The sequence below is a fragment of the Cupressus sempervirens genome, chromosome 2, assembly GCF_028749045.1.
Source record: "Cupressus sempervirens isolate cs-2001-9-10 chromosome 2, ASM2874904v1, whole genome shotgun sequence".
Lineage (NCBI taxonomy): Eukaryota > Viridiplantae > Streptophyta > Pinopsida > Cupressales > Cupressaceae > Cupressus > Cupressus sempervirens.
The window spans coordinates 622,366,550-622,383,207 of NC_143119.1; positions in this window are offsets into that span (position 1 = coordinate 622,366,550).

Here is a 16,658-nt window from a genome sequence, read left to right on the forward strand (position 1 = left end):
CAGAAACTATTTATTTTCATATTCAATTCTAGAATAGATTTATAGTATGCATGGACCAACTCAAAATTTACAAGACTAGTATAGCAAAAGAAAATTGGACAATTCTTTTAGCCTTGGAAATTGACTTATATAGTGTGAGTTTCAACAAGATTCAAGTCTCGAGGGAAAAGGATAGTAGTCCTTAAAACAAAAAGGATTACAAAAGGACAAAATAGTCACTATCAAAATTTGCATGAGAAGAAACACAATTGTTGGTCTTTTACCTTGCAATAGAATGGTCTATTTATTAGTCACTTTTTGGTAGGGCCAATTCTATTTTGGAAATTTCTTGTGCATCCATTATACCTAATAATTAATTTTTCTCCTTCTATAGCTCCTATGGTTGTGTGACCACTTGCTCCTCTATTGTGCCTTGCTCTGACACCTGGGTGTCTGTTGTAGTTTGTTGATCATTCTCCTCATTATCAGTTTGAAAAGCTTGATCACCTAACTACATCTCATCTATGGTTGTTGCTTTATCTTTGAAACCTTCTTAACAAGCCACTTGTAATAATTATGTAGCTGAAGAATAATCTATTGTCCACTTGTTGAAAGTTGTATCTAGCCAATTGAAGCTCATTATTCCTTTCTCTCTTCAAGATATCATTCCCCAATTTCTTTATTTCAAGAAAGTCTTGTTTGAAAGAATCAAAAAATAACTGGGCTTGAAAAATTTCTTCTGAAGTCCTTGCAAACCAAATATTGTTCTCTTTATTTACTATTTTATTCATTCTAATTCTCATTACTTCTTTCAATTCATTCCCCCACTCTTCCTTGTCCTTTATAAAACTTAGACCTTTTAATACATTGGGAAAAAGATCAAAAAATTTACTAAGATATGCAAAGAAATAAATTCTCAGTCTTCTCTGTAGCATATCTCTATTATTGTTGAAAACTAGTAAGTCACTGGCTTGATCATATGTTTTTTCGACCTGATCATTAGAATTGTCAATGATAGAACAACATAGAATAGTGAGGACATCATCTCTTCTTATCCATTTATTCACAATTTATCAAAAATTGGCTTCATTGTCATTCAATTCTTTCCACATGTCAACCAACCTAGACAACTCCAAATGAAAAAGGAGCCAATTAACTCTATCTACTAGGGAAAAAATTGTATCCCTTATTATATCCTCATGTTGAATTCCCAATTCTACCTATAGTTTCCAAAGTTTTGTTTTCTCTTCTTCACCTATTTCCTCTGTAGAAGTACTTCCTTGATGTTTAGGTGTATCAAGAATTTAAACTATAGGTCCAGTGGGTGGTGGAGGTGCTAAGGAAGATGAAATCAAAAGTTGGCTTGATTCTTTTCCTATTTTCCTTTTGCCCTACCATTTTTGGAAGTTTGAGAATATCTTCTCCATCTTTTTTTTTTTTGCCCCTCTCATCATATGCCTCAAGAACTTTCTCAAATTTTGCATTAAGTTCAAGGAATTTTTTCTTGTCTTTAGTAGCTACTAGCACATTTTAATTAACTACTTCCTTATTCATTTGACCTACTTGCTCATTATCCACCTCTTCCAACCTAAAGAGCATTAGGCTCCTAGTGTGTTCAAAATCTGAGATTTCTTGGATCCTTGATACATCTCTTTGTTGAATGGAACACATGACCAAGGTTGTTTGATCATCATTGTATTTTACCCCTCTATGGACTTCTTTTACTTCTTCCTCAGTTTTGAATTTTCTTTATTTTTCCTTCCTCGCTACATCAAAAATCATTGCATTTGCAATTTCCCACTTTGGCAGTATCATTATTCCTAGATCTTTTAGTAATTGTCTCCCCCTATAGGGGTTATCTGATTGAATTCTTGCACTAGGCTAGCCTTAAATTCCTCCTCAATGTTTGTGTCTTGTCTAGTAGGTTGCTATTCTTTTGTTTTCTTGCATTTTTCCTCAAAATTTCCAATATTACTTCACAAAAATTGGATGAAAGCCCTAGACTTTACAAAAATTTCATCATCCAAAAATTTCCTTGTTGCTTGCTCCACAACAAGATCAATCTCCTTCCCCTTGACATCTTCTATAGTGACTGCTAGGAGACTCCTCCACATCTAATGCAGTTATCACAATATCACACTTACCTACTATTTTCTTGATTTTTTTCCTTAAGGAACCTTCATTATAAATATGAATAGGGGTTTGCAAAGGGGAGTACTCCTTAGCTTTAGATGAAGAACCTTGTTCTAATTTCTACCTTTTAACAATTAGTGCTAAGGGAGGGCTTTCTAAAAGTTGATTCTTGTACAAAGGGAAAGGTTGTATATTTACATTCCTAGCCACAATATATCATGCCTTCCTTTGCAAGGTGTATTGCCTTGGGTTTATTATTTTCTTGTTTGCTAGCCTTTTCTCAGTCTCTATAGTTTGGTCTAGGTAGGCTGGTACCAAAATTCATTTTTTCTCATTAAGGGTTTGCATGAACCCAACAAAATTTTCCATAAGTTTATTAATTTTTCCTTCCCAATATTTAATATCAGCAAGGGGATCACATTTCTTATCTAATGAATTAATAAACTCTATAACCTTACTATATACTTTCTATTAATATAAATAATTAATACTTAAGTTTTCTTAGGTTAATGCATTATCTAGACACCTTGGAGTATGCATACTCATATGAGTTGTCTTGTTGACAACATAGGAGTTAGCAACTCTTTTATGCACATGGTGTCTACAACATAGGAGTTAGCAAATAATTTAAGAACATGGTGTCTACAACATCTATATATGAGATACACCTTTTCATACTTATCTTCTCATTATTGCACATACATTCATGCACAATCAAGTATAATCCACTTCTGGTGGATGTGTGGTTAGTTGTTGAGCTTATCTCTTCACTAGCTCCTAGTCATTCTAGAAGCATTCTAGAGGCCTTTATATACAGGCACATCTAGTGTGTATATACATCACATTATTCATTTTCATATTTTTACTATGATTGTACATCATTTGGTCCATATTGTGCTTTTTCTTGTGCTTCTTGATCTTGGCATTATTTTTCCCTATGGAAAATTCTTACACTTTCCACTTCTCCTTCTTCACTTCTTGTTCTTGTAAAGAAAACTCATTTCTTATAATGCCCTCGGGAAAGTAAATCAAATGTTCATATGATTTAGCTTTGGTTCTATCCTTAAACATATCATAGAAACCTTCAAGGTCAATAAAACATGGATGAGACTGATCCATTTGGTATTTATCCATAAAATTATCTAGATGTCATCATCCTCCCTTTGTGAGGAAAAAAATGTGGATGACTATGAAATTAGAAAAAAATCTCCCTTTGGATCTCCCTGCCAGCTCCTCTTCTTCAAGCCCTCCTATATTATTGAAATAATGGGTTTTGCACACATTGCATGATATTTTTATGTTGTATAATTTTATTTTATTATTTAATGTTGCACCTAGATGGATGTGCAACATGTAAAGATTCTCATGGGATATACTTGATGAGTTGTATTGTAACATTGTGATAATATTTCATGTAATTATTTAGTATTGGGGAAATAATGAAATTTCAAATATTAAATGTGGGGTCAATGGGTTAGGTAGCACATGGTTTATATAATACCACTTAGTGGTTTTGTGGGACTTGCTACTATATAAGTAGCCACAAGGGTAGTTGTTGATGTGAGAAAAAAAAAAGGCAAAAAAGACAAGAGTTGAGAAAGACAAGGCTTGATAGGTTAGCCAAGGGAGCATTTGTGAAGGTTGGAAGCATGGCATGGGATGTGTGGATACATGCTTGTTCAAATGGATAGCTTGGTTGTGGCTATGGATTTTAAGGCTTCCATGGTAGTATTGCAATGATATTTTTGCTGAATAATACATGAAGATAGATTCTTTTGGAGGCTGGGTTTTTCCCTCAATGAGGGTTTCCTAGGGTATATCTCGTGTCACAATTTTGTGGGTTTTTTGTCTATTCTCTTGCATGTGGACTTCAATTACAAATTTATTTTAAGTCTATTATGGGTTATGTGGAAACATTTATATTCTTTTTTGTAAGTTTCCTTACATATTTTCCACAGAAACTCAGTAATTCCTACTTTCAGAGGTACTTGATAAGGAACTTCTAAAAATAGTAGATACAAAATAAGGAATAATATCCCCCAAATTATAGCTCACTTTCAATCCCTTGGCATGACCCTTGGGCCTGATCAACTCCGGTAAGGGTTGGGGTATCTTGGGGTTATCTCCAATTAATAGAATCCTTAGCTTTGAGGAAAAATATCTATCAAAGTGAACAAAGTTCACATCTATAACCTCTCATGTCATGTCAGTACTACATAGGTGAAAAGGTAGCTTCTCCCCATCATATTCCAATTCTAGTTCCCCCTACTTTGAGAAAGCAAAAACTCCTTTGTATAAGAACATATTCATCAACAATGAATACCAATGAAAAGGATTTCAACCTTGGCCTTACTGATGCCAATTAATCCATTATGAATTTATTCTACAAGATATGATGCAAAATAGAAAATAGAGCTCATACCATATTGTAATGTCTGAGAAATAATAAAAACTAGGGATCCTTGGATGTGATCTTTCTCATCCATACCAAATATTTTGCAAAGGGATAAGTAAATGGTTGGTGACCTAGGATTAAAGTATTTCTTTAACAATGGCTCTACGGTATGAGTTGTCACCAATGGTAGATGCCCTATCCTTACAAAATGTTCCTATAGTGGCCCTCTTCATAGGTATAGTTTGAGCATTATACCATGCTTGTATCTAATTCAATTTTATCATGTAATGCATGATTAGGGTTTAAAATGAAGACTTCCCTAATTACTTTAGGTGTGACCCTAAAAACATTTTCCCTAGCATGACTTTTCACAACCCTCAGTACAAGATCATATCTCTTTGCTATCATTGTCAACAAGTCATCATTGAAGAAAACACCAAGAAAAAACAACTTTCCAATATCAAATTTCCATGCATTACTTAATGGTGTATCATGTTTCTTCTTTGAGAACCATTTTTTGAACAACTCCAAACTACTAGTAGATATCCCAACATCTCTCAACCAATTCACTTTTTCATAAAAGCCCTCACTAACCAGTAATTCAAGATTTTTGGTAACTAGCTCTTTTCCTTTAGTTGCTTCATTAGTGGAGAAAGGTAATTATTCCAAAAAGTCATCATGCACATTCCTATGTCAGTATTCTACCTTTCCAGAGAAATCCCTTCATGGAGGCATCTTATCAATTTAATAAAATTAAAACAAAAATTTCTCAGACAATTAGAAGCTTTAAGCACTTACCCACAAATTTCTATCTTCCACAAAACACTTTGTTCACAATAGTTCACTTTATGAGAAAATCAAACTCTAACCTTTGCTTCTCTATGTTTAAAATCTCTTTTACTTTGTAACTGGTTATGAATTGAATTGCATATTTTATGCATATTTCCTTCACACAAATTCACTTTGATACATCATTAATGCTCAAACAATCAAATTTGTTATGTTATTCCAAAAATTTGAAAATTGGTTGTTGATATGGGTATGATTAGATGGTCTTGTTTTAAACTTAAGGACTGCATTACCTTTTGAAAAGTTAGACACATGTCAAGACCTTGTATTCTCACTTTGGCTAAATCTTGAGCACTTTTATCATGCAAGAATATGACCACCATCGATCCTTTCACATCCTATGATCACAAAATATTAGAGATGTCCCTACATCCCTTTTAAAACTTGGGCCAATGAGACACATGTCACCTCCTTGCATTCTTTCTTTAGTTAAAAACTATACATCTTCATCTTGTGAGAATGCAACTTACATTGATCTTCACCAAATGGATGGTTAAGATCTTTTCCCATAGCTATATGCATGGTTTGGTCCATATGGATACATGTCTTCTCCTTGAATTCTCACTCTAGGTAAACTTTGAACAAATTTATAGTACGAGAATGCAATAACCATCAATCAATTGAAGATTGATGACTTTGAGAGATGAATGTCTTTTGTTATAGTTAGCACATACAACAAATAAAAACATGCCACCTGGTACCATTTGTTGACATCAACCTTTGGAAACTCAAAAACTAAGTCTGGTCCCACAATTTCCATGTGTCAACATGTCAAAACCTCACTTTGGTTAAAACTTGAGTCCTTCAGTTTTGTAAAATTATAATGATCAGTGATCTCCATCTGAATCTACTATTGAAAAGACCCTCATTTTCATTCTGTTTGAATGCAAGAAGGGATCATAGGGACACTTGTCACTTTATTGTAATGTCACATTTTTGAAACTACTCACATCTTCATCTTGCAATAATACAACATTCATCAATTTTCATTTTGATCAATGGCTGGGAAAGATATACTTTATTATATTCTTTGAAAACCCATAAGAATACATGGTAGTTAGTCATATTTTTGCACTTCTTAAATAGTGAACACTTTTACTTTGTGAGAATGTGATGTCTTTTGATCAAGGAAGAGATCAATGGTTACAAAAAATAACTTCACCAAAAGGGATTTGAATAAGGAATAACAAGACATGGGCTAACCATAACATGACCTTAGGTTAAGAACAAAGTTATTAGCTAGGGAAAAGTGGTAATATCATGAAAGAATTCAAAAAATTGCAAAAAAACCTTACAATAAGAAAATTTTGAAAGGTATTAAGGAATTTACAAAAAATCCACCTTAGATCAAAGATGTGATCATTTTAATCAATTTAAAAAAGGAACCTAGGGCTCGACTGATATTAGGGCATAACAATTAGGGATTTTTTAGGGCATGAATTATTCAAGAGAAAAGAAAACCTATTCAAACATAGGATACCTTGATTTTCAATAAAAAATTTGAGGGGTTTTTACAATGTTGAAAAACCAGGCCAACAATGGCTCTATCTAAGGAAGATGAATGAAACAAATTCATATGAGGACTTAGAATCTATGGCAGAAGCAAACCACACACTTAACAAAATTGACAACTTTTTAAAAGAGTAACACACTAACTAGGAAACACAATAAGTATGTATAGAAAGGCAAACATATATACAAGAAATTATAGATTGTATAGACCTAGACTACTATTCATGGAAAGAAAAGTACCTTCAGTAGAAGTAATTCTTCAAGAATTGTTCATGAACTAGAAATTCAAGAAGTTCACCTAATGATTATTTTAAAATATAAGAATCCTCACCCCATGTAGAATCAATTAAATATGGACCAAGACAAATGGGATAAAACTTTGCATGCTTGGCTTTATCTTCAATTCTTGCATTCTACATCAGGATCAAGTCTTCAAGCTCAAAATTTATTACCACTGCTTTTTTGTCATGCAAATATTTTGCTTGCAACTGCAATTTTACATTTTTAGTAGAAGCCTTCTTCTTTGTTTTAGTCAATCCTACCAAGTCATCCATTCTCTCATGAATATCATCTATGTTATCATCATCACACATGTAAATGTATTTATATAGGCCTACCAAGTTATTTTTGGGACTTCTTTCTTGGATTCCATATACTAAACACCTATTGCCTTTTTTAACTGTTACTTTGTCAACCCACACTACAAACTGAAGCTCGGAATCCCATGCCTCTCTTTTTTATATCTAATGTCCTCTTTATGATCTTTGAAAAACTTTCATAAGTTGATTCAACCTTTCCATTTCCTTGTGGATGAAAAGAGGATGATGTTGATCTTGTAATGCCATATTTATCATAAAAATTTATGAATTACTCTAATCTAAAGCACATAGAATTATCAGTCACAATATTCTCATGATATCTAAATTTGGTTATTATGTTATTAAATTAAAAAAAATCACCACTTTACTAGTAGCCTTCCTAGTAGGAATAGCCTCTACCCACTTTGTGAAGTAATTTGTTGCTACTAGTATCCAAGAGTAACCAGTACTAGATTTAGTTGAGATTTCTTCTATGAAGTCCATTCCCCATTGTTGGAAATATAAGAGGAGTAACTAAGAGGTAAGGGGTGATTCAATTACCACTAAAATTAATCTCAAATCCCTTAGATATCAACACAGAACAAAAGCTTCACTAAAAATATTGATGCTCGACAAACAAATAAGCACTCAATTTACACTAGTAAATGTTGTAACTCGGTAAGCACTGAAATAACAACTATAAGTCCAAAAATTCTTAACATGAAAATCTTATGATAATTTATCTGATTAACCTTACTTAACTTAGTTTCATACACATAAAATAAATTGTATGAACACAAGTGATACCAAGATTTAATGTGGAAACCCAATTTGAGAAAAACCACCAATTGTAACTAGTTACTAATTTTCACTCTTCTGAAGTGAGACCTATTAGGAGCCAACCCTATTAAAGGTTACAAAACACACTATTAGGTGTGACCTTATTAGAGGATTTAATCACCCTGTTAGGACTGGCCTTGTTAGATGTCTTTAGACACTTCAATCTAGAAATGTCACCTTGTTAGGTGATTTACAAATATTTGTTAAGCCAACTCTATTAAGATATTTAGATCACTACTAAAATGGTTAGAGAGGAACAATGAGATGACCTAATTTCTAATACAACTAAATTTTTTATTACAAATCTCAATTTTAGTTTGTATACTTGATCCTTCCTGATCAAACTTATCTTTGTATCTCCACAAGGATATTCTGATTAGCCTTCTAATTCACTTCTTCTAAGCATCTTCTATTCTTACATTCACTTACACACATTCAATCTAAACTTGACCTTATACTTATACCTTATGTATTGTCAAGTTAGCTTGAATACAAGTTAGAATAATTAATATTCATCTCCTCGGCCATTTAGAACCAAAAAACCAAATCTATTAAACTTAATATGTCAAAATAAGAAAATCCTTTGTTAGCCAACCCTTCTTGGTAGACACTAACTCAAAAATGGTTTTCCTTGGTTAACACTACATCTTCACAAACTTCCTTTGGTAACTGAGTGAGCTTGGTTAGCACTAGTTCCATCCAACTCTTCCTTCATTAACTGAGTGATCTTGGTTAATACTCAACTTTTGCAAATTTCTCTTTATCGCCTGAGTGAACTTGGTTGACATTTTTTTTTGAACTTGGAAAACACTAGAGTGCTTGACAAACACAGGAAATTATTTTCATCACCTGAGTGAGCTCACTAGACACTGACTGGTAAATATATGACATTTTATGTAACATCAAAGAAAATACATAATTAATCAAATATTTTCAACAATCTCCCTCTTTGGAATTGATGGAAACACAACATGTCATAATAAAATGAAATTTTTAGAGAAAAATTAATGAAAATATCCTTAGTTTCATTCTAATTCTCATTCATTAGAAATCCTCATGTCAGTGTGAACTCCCTTTGTATTTAGTTTCTCCCTCTACCAACAAACTCTGTCTCTTTGATATTAGACCAATTTCTTCTTCTTTGATATCTTTGTGAATTCTCCCTCATCATAGAACTCTCCCTTTATTAAATTTCTATGAATATAACAACAAACTCTCCCTCTTTGACATCTTATGCCAAAGATAAAATTCAATAAATATCAATGTACCTTATGTACTGATTCATATACAATCTATCCTTTTCAATACTATATCAACTTGACTGATCTTCAACATTCTCTAGTTGATGCATAACTAAACTTCATTTAGTGAGCTTTAGATAGGGAAATAACCCCTAACATAACTCTTAGATAAAAAAATACATCCTTAGGTAATGGCTTAGTGAATATGTCTATAATTTGTTCTTTAGTATTCACATATTCGAATCTTACACCCTTTATCTTGCACTAATTCTCTTAGAAAATGATATTTTATTGCAATGTATGTGGTCTTGGTATGCATCATAGGATTCTTTGATATATTAATTGCACTAGTGCTGTCACAGAAGATAACCACTGGATCCTTGAAATCTACCTTCATACCTACCAATAGTTTCTTGAACCCTATTAATATTGGAGAAATTAACTACTATTGCCACATATTTTGCCTCATTTGTAGACTGAAAAATGTAATTTTTCTTCTTACTTGTCCAAGACACTGGTCTTTTATCAAGAAAGAACATTCCACCACTAGAGCTCTTCTTGTCATCAACACTTCCTGCCTAATTAGCATCTATAAAGGATTTCAAATCTAGATTGCATTCTTTCTTGTACCATAATCCATAGTTTTCAATACCCTTTAGATATTTCATGATTCTCTTGATTTCCATCATATGATTTTTTAGGATTTTTTGAGAATCTTGCCACCATACTGACTGCTAATGTAATCTCAGGCCTTGTATGCACTACAAATTGTAGTTTTCCAATCATTGATCTATATGTGGTCTGATCTACCTCATTGGAATAATCATTCTTGGAAAGATTATGTCTAGTAGACATAGGCATTCTAACTGATCTTGAATCTTCCATTCCAAAATTATTTAGTATCTCCTTGATATGTTTGGATTGAGTAATGTAGATACCATCTTTCTTCTATTGAATCTATAACCTAACAAAGAATTTTATCTCTCCAAACATGGACATTTCAAATTCTGTACTCATTTCTTCTTAAAAGGCTTTGTACAGGTCATCATTTCTAGTAAACAATGTGTCATCCAAAAATATTCTTGCCAATACAATCTTCTTGTCTGGTCCTTCTTTGATATATAGGTTATTGATATCATTTGTTCTTTGAAAAAAAATATTTATTTAATAGTTATGAATTATTTCATATCAAACTCTAGGAGCTTTCATGAGACCATACAATGCTTTGTACAATTTACAAACCATATCATTTTTGTTGGGATCTACAAAACCTTTAGGTTGTTTTATGTAAACTTCCTCTTGAAGAATCTTATTCAAGAATATAGATTTAACATCCATTTGATAAAATTTAAATCCTCTATGTACAACATTATCAATTAAAGTTCTAATACCTTCTAATCTTGCAATAAGAGAAAAAGTTTCACCATAATCAATACCTTCTTCTTGTGAATAATCTTTGCATACTAACCTTGTTTTCTTTCTTGAAACTTGTACATCTTCATTCAACTTATTTCTTAAAACCTACTTTGTGCCAATTACATTCATATCCTTTGATCTAGGAACAAGAGTTTGTGTCTTATTCATCTCTGTCTATTCTATCTCTTCATTGATATCTTTAATCCAACATTCATTATCCAAAGAATCTTTAGCTAGTCTAGGTTAAAATTCAATAAGAAAACATGCACCTTTCAATTTATTCCTTGTCATTATTCCATATGACTTGTCTCCAATGATTTGATAAGGTTCATGGTGCCTTCTAACATAGGTACTTTGGATTTAGAACTTGGTCTTCTAGCCTCATCATGATTTTCTACATCAAGTTTGGATCCCACTGTTTGTGACTCGAGTTCGTCAGACATGGTTTTCTCTAGCTACAACATGGTAGCCTCTAATTATGATTCTAGTCCTTTAGACTATGACTTGAGTTGCATTGGTTTCAACTCAGGTACTTCTAGATATTTTGGGTACTCGGGAGGTGAAGTCTCCTAACTTCCAATTAGATTTGGCAATGTATTACGTTCAAAGTAAATAAACCTTTTGCAATCCTTAGATTTTTTGTTGCTCTCTTCTGCACTCTTTTTTACAAACTCATCAATTCTCACATGTGCACTTTCTATGATCTTATGAGTGGATAAATTCAAACATTTATATTCTTTACTTCTACTAGAGTATCCTAGGAATATGCCTTCATCACCTTTGACATCAAATTTACCTTTCCTAGTCTCTTTCATAATATAAAATTTTCTACCAAATACTTTGAAATAACTTTATTTATTTAGCAATACTATAGTTCATAATGAGCTTGATTTGAGTCTTTCTTTAGTTGTACTATGTTTAGGTATGCACTATAGTGTTGACTGCTTTCATCTAGTATTTGATTGCAACATTATTTTCTATCATCCAAGTTCTTGCACAATCCATGATGGATCTACTCCTTTTAGCTATACCCTTCTATTGAGGTGTACCAAGGGCTAGTATTCGTCTTTTGACTCCTCTCATTGACCTCATTAGAGATGAATTCACCACCTCTATCTGATCTCAAACACTTCAACTTCTTTCTAGTTTCCTTTTCTACTCTTTCTAAATACCACTTAAACTTTTGAAATGCTTACGATTTCTCTTTTAGATACATTATAGTAATCATTCTAGAATAATCATAAACAAAAAGAATAAAATACTTATCTCCACTATAGCTATCAATTCCAATATGTCCACATAAGTCATTATGAACTAGCTCCAAAACTTCTTCAGAATGATAGTTCTTTCTTTTGAAACTTGTCTTGCCTATCTTACCAATTTGACAATTTTTGCATAGGCCCATATCAAGTTTCCTTAAACTAGGAATACCTCTCACTCTTTTTTTTTTCTTATCTTGATCAAATTATCAAAGTTATAACATAACCTATTATTTCATAACCATCTTTCTTCTACTTGAGCAATGAAACATAAATTTTCACTAAGATCTAGGTAGAATAGATTACCTTTAGTTTGTTTACTAGGCCCAACTAGATTTCATTTTCCATCTAGCAGCTTGGCCTTCTCATTCATGAATTCTACCTTGAATGTAATGTTATTCAACTATGCCACACTTAGTAGATTATTCTTTAGTCCTTCAACCCAATAAGCATTACCACATCTAAGTTAGTTCGTTAGTAAGATACAACATTTTTCCTTTATGCAACATGGTTAATTGTTTCCAAATATCACACTTCCACCATCATAATGTTCCATATGTTCAAAATGTGTTTTTTCAGTAGTCATATGATGTGAGAAACCACTATCATTAATCCATTTATCATTTTTGCTAACATGAGAGATAAGTGTCATTTTATCTACTTCATCGTCAAATTCATCTTTTGCAATAATATAGACCATTTCATCATCTTCACTACTATCTTATTCTTTAGCCATAAAATAAGATTTCTTACCTTTGTCCTTGTAGTTCTTGAAGTTCTTGAAATCCTTCTTGGCTTTGTACTACTTGTGCTTATTTTCATCTTTGTCTTCTCTATTTGGACAACTTGTAGCAATGTGACCAACTTATTCATAATAGAAATAGATTAAAGGAATTTTACTTTTATTCTTTCCTTTGCCTTTGGGATACCTTCTTGCAAGTAATTCTTTAATGGCTTAAAGATTAGTGTGAGAACTATCTTCCTCTTCACTCTCATATTTTTTTCCTTTAGACTTTTTATATTTATTCTTCTTTAGTGATAACTTGGATTCAAATACAAACTCAAGATTGCTAGAACTAGGAGTTTAATTATCATAGTTATCTAGTTCAAATGTAGTCAATCTTCCAACTAGAGAATCCAAAGTTATCTTGTTATTTGGATCACATCTCATCTCTTTAATAGTAGATAATCTAATTTCATAGATAGGAAGAAGGGTTCTAAGTGCCTTGCTTACCACTATCACATCTTCAATTGTTCCTCTAGAGGTTTTGATAGCACTGACACTAGCTTTGATTCTCTCAACATATTTTGCAATGTTTTCATCCTTTCTCATCTTTATATGAACAAACTGACCTCTAAATATTTTTTCCTTAGCTCTTTTCACATTATCATCACCTCCATAGATATCCTTCAGTTTGGTCCATGTGTCATGAGCAATTAGCACATCCTTTGATTTCATCAAATTTATCATAGTTAAGAGATGATGTAATGTCAATCATCATAATGTTATGATTTTTCATTTTAGTAATTTGTTCCATATTCAATGTTCTAGTAGGAGCCCTATAAGAATTTTTCAAATATTTCAAACCTAAAATCATTGATGATTGCCAAGTGTAACTCCATATCAATTAACTCCAAGTTACAAGTTGTAAGCCTTGTCAATTTAATTTGAATACAACTTAGAATTATTAATACTCATCTCCTCATCCAACTAGAACCAACAAACAAAACTATTAACCTCAATATGTCAAAACAAGAAAATCCTTTGTTAGCCAATCATACTCGATAAACACTAACTTAGAAATGACTTTCCTGTGTTAACCAAGTGACTACATCTTCACAAAATTTCTTTGGTAACTGAGTGAACTTGATTAACACTGGTTCTATCCAAATTTTCCTTCATTAATCGAGTGAGCTTGGTTAACACTCAACTCCTACAAACTTCTCTTTGTCACTCAAGCAAACTCAATTAACATTGTCTTCTGAACTTGGCAAATTTTGGAATGCTTGGTAGACATAGGAACTATCTTTATCACTCAAGTGAGCTCAACATACACTGATTGGAAAAGATATGACATGTTACACAATTAACCAATTTTTTTCAACACCCACTGATGGAAAGGAGCTTGCACTTCTACTGAGTTCAAAGGTGTATTTCTAAAGAATTTTAATCTTCCAACAAATCTCTGGCAAGAATCACATTTCTTAACCAAAATATGTGCATGCTTAAAAAAAATAGGCTACCAAAAACCGACCCTAATTACTTTATGGGTAGTGGTCTTTTCCATGTAATGACCTCCACATATTCCTAAATGCATCTCAATGAGTATATTTTTTATTTCTTATGATCAATACACTTCAAAAATATTCCCTCAAAATCTATCCACCATAGACTTTCATTAATGATAATGTATCTAATTGCATGCAAATTTATAGATCTCTTTTCATTATCAGTTAGATGGGTTGGAGTCTCCATGTGTTGTAGGTAGTATATCACATCTTTATACCAATCATAATCATCCATATCACATGTATCTAATTTGAGGTCTTCACACACACATTTATTTGGTTGGCATCCCAATTTGATTGAGCCATCAATTTTTCTAATCCCTGGCCTCTCACAACCTTAGTAATTTGGATGTCAATGTTGAATTTTGGGATTCTATTAACCCATCTACATCTCCTACCAGACACTTCCTATTGGGACAATATATCTTTAACTATTGCACTAGCACAAATGCAATTGCAATAGCACCAACTAAATAGCATCTAAATGCTTTAACAGCTTTGACAAGTGCATATGCCTACTTCTCATTAATCTCATATTTCAATTCTATAGGTTGAAGTGATTTACTGAAAAATGCAATGGGTTGTTCATACCCTTCCTCATCTTTTGAAGTAGGACTTTTTCTATGGTATGGATAGAGGCAAAAGAAAATATATGCATTGGTTTTGTATAATCAAGCATCATCAATATTAGTGCATTTTTTATAGCATTTTTAATTTATAGGAAAGTAATAGATGGTTCACCTTCCCAATTAATTATTACTCCTTTATTGAATATCTTGGAAATAGACCTACTAATCTCATCAAAACTTTTTACAAATCTTCTCAAAAAATTAACTTGGCCAAAAAATAATTGAATACCTTTAACATTTTTGGGTTTTGGGAGCTTATCTATTATTGCTACTCTTTCAAGATCAATCTTAACTCCATCTTTAGATAGTATGTGGCCTAGTAATTTTCCTTCTATCACTCCAAAAGTACACTTCTTGAGGTTTAATGAAACCCCATATTCCAAAGCTTTTACAAAAATCTTTTCCAAATGCCTATATTTGTCCTCAGCCCTTTCTTAGTATGTTGTTAGATCATCCAAATAAACAAACATAAACTTATCATGTATCCTTGAATGAAACATTCATGGCTCTCTAAAATGTAGCTCTACATTTATCAAACCAAAAGGCATCTGAACATACATATAGGTTCCCCAAGGGGTTGTGAAAGCTATCTTAAATTGTTCCTTCTCATCAATCAACATTTGATTGCATCTTATGAAACCATCCATCATGGACATTAATTCTAATCTAGTTACTTTTTGCAACATAGCTTCCATGTTTGGCAATCCACAATTATCTTTTAGGGAAGCAATATTCAAATTTCTAAAGTCCACACACAACCTAATGTCACCATTCTTTTTCTTGACTGACACTAGGTTGGAAACCCATGAAGAATGTCTAATTGGCTTGATTATCCCTCCATCCCTTAACTTCATAAGCTATTCCTACATTTTAGGGGCTAATGTTGGATTGATAGGTCTTTACTTCTATCTAAATGGCTTAACATCCTATTTGAGGGGTATTACATGTTGAAAAAGATCTTCCCTATGCAAAAAATGTCTATATTTTCTTAGCAAATTGATCAAAGATTTCCTAATTTCAAGGGACAAAGTTTTACCAACATATACCTTTTTGGGTTATTTAGTTGTTCCAAGGTTTAATTTTTCAAGATCTTTTGGTTTCTTGTCCTTAACATCTAAATGAACTCTATCTTGGCTATCAAAAACACTCTCTAATATCACTAATCCTTTAGGTACCTTGTTAATTTTTAATTGCAAGATTTCTTGACAAAAAATAGTTTATTTTCCACCAATTTTCTCAACCAAGGTGCTACAATCAAATTCTTGGCCATAGTATTATTATTAAGAAGAAAGTTCAAAATATAGTTATCATCCTCAAACACCTACCAATTTTATATGTTGTCAAGGATGGATGACCTATTATGCATCTTAATTTTAGATAATATGTCATTAGGTTTAATAGCTACATTAGCTAATAGATCAGCCATCTTATTATTTCTTCTATCTATCCAAAAAATACAAAAAGCATCAAATGCTTCAATATGATCCCAAACAACATTCCTATATTGTTTTATCCTTTTATTCTTGGATACATATTTT